Raw genomic sequence first — 9,083 nt, 5'->3', positions numbered from 1 at the left:
TAAGGATGATATTTTCAGATTTATATTCGAATGCTCTACCGATTAATCCGATTTTTTTTAACAGCCTCTGTATAATGTTTGCCTGGTTTAAGATCATTCGTTGCTATAATTCGTAAGTCTTCTCCAGGACTGACATTACCTAGCTGAATACTGATCATAGTGTAACTCGCTTTTTCATTTCTATTTCCAGTTTTTAGCACTTTGCATTTACCTATGTTAAAATCCATCTGCCATGTTTGGACCCAATTAAACAGTCAATCGAAGTAATTCTGAGCTGCCTGTCTGTGTAAAGATGTGTCTGCTCTGTTTCCAACTTTAGTTGAACATTAAAAAAAAAAAATCTATATTATTTACATAAATCAATAACAGAATAGGACCTAGTACTGAGCCCAGTGCCATTCCACTTTAACATCTTTTAAGTATTCATTACCACTTATTACAACTCTCAGTTTACATTTTGCAAGCCAATTATCAATCCAACCAAGCACATTGCCCCAACCAAGCACATTGCCCCTGATCCAATGCACCTTCCATTTCAGACGTAGTCTTTTAATAGGAACATATATCAAATGCTTTTCGAGATAGACAATGTCAACGGATCTGGTATCATCCCATATACTGCATAGATCATAGAAGAAATCTAACACATTCGTAGGACAAAAGCAGTTATTCCAAAAATCGAATTATGAATCTTTGATATTATATATTCCTAAGTATTTAACAAACTTTTGTCTGATCATAGTTTCCAACAACTTGCACACAACTAAAGTTAAGTTAATCGGTCGATAATTTTCTGGTTGCGATTTGTTTTTGTTTGTTTAATATTAGAGTTTCATTTCATAGTTTCCTCTGATGAGGTATCCTACTGTTTCCTAGTAATTTACAGAATAGCTCAGCTAATGGCTTAGATATTTCATTCACTGCTTCCACCAGAGTATGGGAAGATATTTTATCTTGCCCTGGTGCTTTATTCACTTTAATCTTATCAATCGAAAGTCGTACGCCATTCTCACTAACAGTAAGGATGCAAATTATTTTACGATCTTCTAAGACAACCAGACAAGATACAGGAATGAAATCTTCATTCTCAACTAAAAAATGGATGCAAAAAAAAAAAAAATGTGAGAAAGAGGCAAAGAGAGCTAAGTGGCCATATGAGACGGAGGGGAAGGAGGAGGGGAAAACGGTGAAGGAATGTCCGGGGAGGGAAAAGAAGGAGGGGGCAGGGTGTGGGGACAAGAGAGGAGGCTCCTGCGTAACTCACATACCTGAATAGGTGGGAGTGAGAAGGGTCGGTGTACAGGGAGGAGGGGAACACTGGGTTAAAATGGGTCAAGGGAAAAGGTGTGCCAAAGGAGGGGAAGGGGAGAGGTGAGTTAACCACTTCAGTAGGATGATTCCTTGTTTATTTAATGTTTGCAGCTGGAAGGTGATTTTATCAAGATGTTTCGAATTAATCTGATTCTGGACATAGACTCCACACTTTGTTTCCTATGGCCATGCAGTCCTTCTCTGTGCATCAGATGGTGACACATACATTCTCATTTCACGACTTGGGTGCGACAACCTACCGTCCATAATGAATAAACGACTGGGCTCTCTCATTCAGGACCAGTATGAATCATTAAAGAGAGGTGGGTATGAACATGTTAATAGAAAAGTATTTTGAAAAATCTTTTAACACTTGTTAATCAGTCTATATCTGCAAACTGCTTGGTCACTACCTCAGCCTGAGATCGACCTATGTTCTTCCAGACACCATTCCTCGTCCCAACCGTTTTAACACAATCTGTCCCTCATGGCGTATGTGGAATCCCTCTTTTTTTGAGTGAAAGGATTAAAGAAAATAATCAGAGGGTGAGAAGGGCTGTGCGTGACGCAAAAATGGCAGCAGATGAGGTAGGGGTAGGTGGTTGACTAAGAATTTTCAACAAAATAAGGAAATGTTTTGGAAGGAGGTGAAGAGTGTGCAAAAGGGAGGGTTTGGGAAGGAGGAGCGAGTACAAGCAGAGGATGGATGCAGTAAGGAAGAGATGGGCAGAATAGTTTGAAAGGCTGTTAAATGAAGGGGAGGAAAGGGAGGCAGAGATTGTGGCAAATGGAAGGGAGCAAGGAATGTGTTGGAAGAGATGAATCATTCTTTGATCATGATGGAGGAAGTGCAGGAGGCAGTAAAAGAGATGAAAGCAGGGGAAGCTGCAGGTATGGATGGGTGTATTGTGGTTTGTTTGAAAGGTGGAGAGGCAACTGTTGTTGAGTGGTTAGTAAGATTACTGAATGTGTGTTTTGTAGATGGTATAGTGCCGATTGCCTGGGCAAGTACGTGTGTGGATCCAATGTAAAAAGGTAAGGATGAAAAGTATGAATGTACTAGTTTTAGGGGTATAAGTCTACTGAGTGTTGTAGGTAAAGTGTGTGGTAGTGTTGATTAAGAGAGTTAGAGAAGGTACAAAGGGAGTGGTTGCTGATGAGCAGTGTGATTTTAGGAGTGGGAGGGAATGCATGGATCAGGTGTTTGCTGTGAGACAGGTGTGTGAAAAGTAGTTGGCGAAAGGTAAAAATACGTTTAGGGCGCTCATGGATTTAGACAAAGCATATGACAGAAATGATTGGGAGGCTTTGCGGGCTCTTTTGAGATTGTATGGATTAGGTGGTAGGTTGCTAAAAGAAGTGAAAAGTTTTTTATGAAAATAATGAAGCATGTGAAAGAGTGGGAAATACTGTGAATGACTGGCTTCCTGTGAGAGTGGGGTTGTGGCAGGGATGTGTGATGTCGCCTTGGTTGTTTAATATTTATAGGGATGGTATTGTATGGAAGATAAAAGCGAGAGTGTCAGGTACAGGATAGAGTTTGGTGAATGCTTATGGTAGAGAGTGGAATCTGAGTCAGCTGCTGTTTGCAGATGATACTGCACTGGTGGCTGATTCAGAGGAATGATTGAGACAACTGGTGGAGGAGTTTGGAAGGGTGTGTGAAAGGAGGAAATTGAGACTGAGTGAGAATAAGAGTAAATTGATGAAGTGCGTGAGGTTGGCAGATGGTAGGAGGATGAATGTCGTTTTGAATGGTAAGTTGCTTGAAGAGGTAGAGTGTTTTATGTATTTCGGGTCACATGTTACTGTGGATGGAAAAAAAAGATGCAGAGGTGAAGTTTAGAATGAATCAAGAGGAAAGATGCTGGGAGGAATGAAAAAAGTGTTTAGATGTGGTTTGCTTAGAACTGATGTAAAGAGAAGGCTGTATGAGGGTGTGGTGGTACCAACTTCGTTATATGGGGCTGAAACATGGAATGTGGGAGTTGCAGAGTAAAAAATTAAATGTAATGAAGATGAGGTGTCTGGGGAGTATATGTGGAGTGAAGTGTATGGATTGAATGAGAAATGATGAAATGTACAGAACTGGAGTTATGGAAGAGATAGCTGATCGAGCTGAGCAGAGTGTGTTGCCGTAGTCTGGGCATATGAAGAGAATGGATGAAGTGCAATTTGTGAAAAAGATAATTGGATCTGATGTGAGAGGTGTAAGGCTGAGAGGACGACCACGAATAGGATGGATACATATTGTGAAGAGAGCATTAGATGTGAGAGGGATGTCTGTAGAGCAAGGAAGAGTAGCAGAAAGGAAAAAAAATTAATGTAATGAAGATGAGGTGTCTGGGGAGTATGTGTGGAGTGAAGTGTATGGATCGAATGAGAAATGATGAAGTGTGATGGAGAACTGGAGTTATGCAAGAGATGGCTGACTGAGTTGAGCAGAGAGTGTTGCCGTGGTTTTGGGCATACTGAGAGAATGGATGAAGTGCGATCTGTGAAAAAGATAACTGGATCTGATGTGAGAAGCATATGGCTGAGAGGAAGACCACAAATAGGATGGATGGATGGATACTGTGAGGAGAGCTTTAGATGCGAGAGGGATGTCTGTAGAGCAAGGAAGAGTGGTGTGAAAAGAGCATTAGATGCGAGAGGGATTTCTGTAGAGCAAGGAAGTCTGGCTGTGCATGCTAGGGGTGAATGGACAGAAATTGGGAATGCATAAATGGTGACGCAGTCCCAATGGGATGTTCTCCCGCATCTGGTCTGATCAGCTGATCGAGTCAGGTGTAGGAAAGGGGGATGGGTCCATTATGATGTGGCAGGGGTAAACCAGCTATGCTCTCGGGCCCTGCTGTGGATGTCGCTGGATTGCACTGCACAATTGCCCCTTGTGTGGTGTGGTGCAGTGAGAAGCGGTCCCTTCTCCCCTTAGAGGCTAAGATACGAGTAAATGTGTGTGTGTGTGTGTGTGTGTGTGTGTGTGTGTGTGTGTGTGTGTGTGTGTGTGTGTGTGTGTGTGTGATCCTGTCTTGGCTACCCTCCATTAGAGGGGAAACAGCATAGATATACAAATATATAGACAGAAAAACAGTCTTTCTTAAATATTATACATTACGTTGAGGTGATTTCAGTTAATTTTCTTCTCGGCAATGGATTTTCGTTTAATCTGGAAAAGTTTCTCATACTGAATGGGTGAAAAAAGGAAGGGTAAAAGAGAGAAGAGAATGAAAGAAACTATTGTTAGGAGAGGGGTAATGAGAGGAGAGAGTGAGAGAAAGAGGTGGGTAGACATACAGATGTAGGTATAAAGGTAGTTATTATGTTGGACAGGGATGGAAAAGGCTGGAAAACATTACTGACATTTTCTGTGGAGTGAATTGACACAATGACGGTAATGATGATGATCATCATGATTATGACGAGCTTATGAGTAATATACTGTCCCAACATGTGAGAGAAGTGTCATGTTGACTGCTGTCAGCTGAAAGCAGTATTATGATGAACGATGCTGATGATAAAATATTTGTGAAATATGTGAGTTAACTAGTAAGATACAAGTAACATTTTAATTAATGTTTTCAGCAAATTTTGCCAACGTCCATTCAGTCTTCAGTGTGATGTGGAAAAACTATGTAAAAATACAAGATAACCCAAAGGTCTGTGACCAAAGAGAGATAGACACCATCCTGAGGATAATCTGTGATGTGTCTATTACCCCGTTTTTACAGATTGTTGATCATCCCCTGGTATAAAATCTCTGTTAAATACCCTCACAGTGATAAAGTAGGAAGAGCAAGGAAGGGCGACCCATGGAAGGGTGGCCTAGCTCAGCAGGCTCCATCACAAAACTGCTAATAATGAAACGCTGAGAAATCAGGATTCGAGCTGTTGATGCAAAGCATAGCTTGGTATGCCTTCACCAAGCCTTGTGCATGGAATTGCCGTACAACGTCCATGGCAAGGTTCATTTTGAGCTGAAATGAGAGAAAAGATAAATTAAGTTGACCACATATGACCTTTACCGTTGACCCCTTGACCTGATCATTTCATTGCCTCTTCTTACTCTGTCACTGACAAAAGTTTGGTTGAAATCCAACAAGGGGCTCAGGAGATATCATGCACGAAAGGATAAACAAAGTTGATCCATTGTGACCTTGACCTTTGATCCATTGAACTAGCTGACATAACCAGTTCATCATTTCCTCATACTGCATCACTGACAAATGTCTGGTGGAAGTCCGTCAAAGGGTTCATGAAATATTGTGCCCAGAACTATTACGAATGTAGGCACGTACACATGCACCAACGCATAGACAGAATGACAAATCAGTCAATGCCTCTCTCTCCGTAGGTGAGTGGAGACATTATACTACTACTACTACTACTAATAATAATAATAATAATAATAATAATATGTGGTAGGTGGGGGTGCTCACCATCCACTCACTCGATGCAGTGCTGCTGTTGGGTGTTTCCCCTTTCCTCTCTTCCATCCTTCTTTCCTTCCATCCTCTTCTGTCTTCCTATACTTCATTCTTTCCTTGTCCTTCTGCCTACGGGTAACTTTACACTTCCTCTTCTGTCTTTCTTTCCTTAATTCTTTCCTCTTCCTTCTGCCTGAGGGTGACTCTATACTGAGTGACAAGCCAAATGGTTTCCTGTACACCAGGAAACCATTTACTACGCTGGGTGGTAACCATATAACCCAATTTTGGCGTCTGGTGGTTTAGTGAGTAATTATTGCGCTCCAATCGGATTGAGCCAATGAAGGTTTATATCCAAGGAGTGGTTGGGGTTGATTGCTTAAGTAATGCCACTCAGGGATGAGTGAGGCTGGTCACTATCATCTTAAATGTCGGGACCAACTGCTTAGCCCCGGGCTCCTACGCTCCTCATGGGGCAATGTAGGATTGGATGATGGATGGATGGATAATAATAATAACAACTACAATGTCATTAAATTGTCCAAGGACAATTTTGATAATGAAAACCTTCCCACAGCCATTGCCTACTAGAAGCTGAGACATAAAAGGACCTTAAGGTCAAGGTAACTGATCTACATGTCACCTTTAGGTCACTGAGATCTATAAGCCCACCATGTTTGTTGACTCTAGTTTTATTCTTTTTTGTAATATCAGGTGACCTTTCTGTCAGTGGGAGTAGTACAAATTTTCTGACCATAGGCAATCTCAGATAATAATGATATGATCTGGACTATATTAACCCACCCTGTCCTGGCCGATTTTCCACCACTGACCTCCCCCAATCTCAGCGGATTTTTTATTTTTTATTTTTTTTTGCTCAAACCTCCGCTTTTGGTGAGAAACGATGGCAGATCACAGAGAAAGTGCTTACCTGAGCCTAGAAATGGTCAAAACAGGTGAGCCTCTGTGCACCTGGTACCGTATTCTGTACAGGCACTCAGTTCCTGTCCCGTTTTCTATGGTTGAGACAAGTATTGGAAATCACTCAGAACTGGTAGACATTTATTATTTTGGAACAAAATAACATGTAGTACAAGAATATATTGGTTTTCACACAAAACTATAGGCAAAATAAGCATTGTTCCACTGAGTGAGCATAGCAAAATCGCCCAAATTGGTCACATATGATACGCTATGACTGTTGTTTCAACATACATTTCATTTTCTCTGCATACATAATACTTTTCCACTAACATTATACCAGTTTCCACTTTATAGAACTGTTATCACATATTCACAGGCCTTACGATTATATGTGGCATAATATTAGCGCATATTTAAATAGTGAGCGAACTTGCTATGACTGTTGTTTCAACTTAAATTCTCTTTTTTCAACTTATATAATACTACTCCACTAACATTACACCCGTTTCCACTTTATAGAAATGTTATTACATATTTACAGGCCTTACGATTACTGAGCTTCATATTATCGCATATGTACATTGAAAGACAAAACTATCTTCCCAGTTCCACCCAAAGATAATTTACACCTGGCAAAACACAATGAAAACCCAGTCTCTACTACTGCATGTTGCATATGGTTCGATATTTCCATTATGTTCGTCAAACTTTGGGAAGATAGTTGTGTCTTTGTATATAGTGAGTGAACTCGCTATGACTGTTGTTGCAACTTACACTCTATTTTTCAACTTATATAATGTTTTTCCACTAATATTAAACCCGTTTTCACTTAAAATAATTGTTATCACATACTTACAGGCCATTCTATTATATTGAGCATCATATTATCGCATATGTACAGGCCTTACTTTTACAGTGAGCGTCCTATTACCACAAGCACACTCAGTATCAGTACTGTAACAAGGTGTGATACTCTTTGTCAGGGTGGGTAGGAGAGGGTGGTGGGGGAGGATGGGGAGGTGGAGAGTGGTGCCCTTCCCCATTCATGCTCCTCTTCCCTCTCCCTTTTACTTTCCCCTTTCCCTTCCCTTTCCTTCCTTTCCCCACATCACGGGGCTGTGGGGAGGAAGTGCGAGAATATTGTGGGGCGAAAGACATGCTAGGGAGCGGCTCCTCCTTGCCTGCTCACTGCCCACGTACACCACGTGCTCGCAATGCCTCCCTTCCACCACCATTTTCCCTTTCACCGCTCACTCCCACCACACCACCCGCGCCTTCCCCAGACAACACAGAAGGACCATACCTTATTTTCCTTCTCACTGCACCTTGCCTGCATATACATACCAAAAATCACATGCAAAATTTGAAAAATGTGCAAATGACAGACCTTGTAACTGCAGCACATTTATATACGTCAACATGAGTCACAGTGACATAACATTCGGATATATTTATACATCAACGGGAGTCGGCAGGTTAAGCACTGGTTTCTGGCCAGGTCCCAGGTATATACCAAAAAACTTTCAGTTATCTAACTTAAGTGTTTCTTGAGCTTTAGCATCACGTTTTTGTTGAGAAACTATCCTGGTTCTGGCAGTCCGAGATTCGGTAAGATAAAGCAACCAACCAGTGCTGTAAAATAGCAAAAAAATGAAGGCTGTAGCTCAAATGGTATGTGAAAGGCAGTGATTTATATCTTTCTAGGCTAATAATAATAATATTGACAAAAACAAGAGAACTTCAAACAGAGATGTGGGAAGTTTTGACTCAGGGATGGGGAACCTTTCTCCTATTAAGGGCCATTAGGATATTTTTAACATTATTCACAGGCCATACAAAATTATCCACTTAAAATCAACTGTAGCCCAGAACATTATATATATATATATATATATATATATATATAAAATGTTCTGGGTGGGGCGAGGCTTGGGTACGGCTACTGTGGCCCCCCGGGGCCGACGTCATCACTATCATACCATCACTATTCTACCATCAGATTTAGCACCTCCATAGTTCTTTGCTGCTTGCTTGATTTGTTCACTGTTCTTTAAAATCATTCTCACTGTTGATTCATCAACATCAAACTCCCGACCAATAGCAGAGTTACCTTTACATGCTTTTTTCCTTTCAATCATTTTCAGTTTGGTCTCCAAACTTATTTTCTTGTTCTTCTTACCCGTTGGTGCCATGATAACACTCGTGCAAGGTTAGACTGCTGGGATATTGCGAGGAGCACCACGAAATTGTGAGGGTCAGTGACCTTGGTTGAGAACAGGTGCAAACAAACATGGTGGGGCGGCAGACCACTGAACTAGAAGGCGCAGTACGCCCAGTGAACCATGACGTCACTACTCCACATGCAAAGTAGTGTGGGAAGACGACTCTCCCACCACTCGACCTCGCAAAGTGTGTGATCGC

This window comes from Coenobita brevimanus, chromosome 59, assembly GCF_032717465.1.
Source record: "Coenobita brevimanus isolate Jiangsu-jjx chromosome 59, ASM3271746v2, whole genome shotgun sequence".
Classification (NCBI taxonomy): domain Eukaryota; kingdom Metazoa; phylum Arthropoda; class Malacostraca; order Decapoda; family Coenobitidae; genus Coenobita; species Coenobita brevimanus.
Note: the sequence above shows the minus strand (reverse complement) of the source record.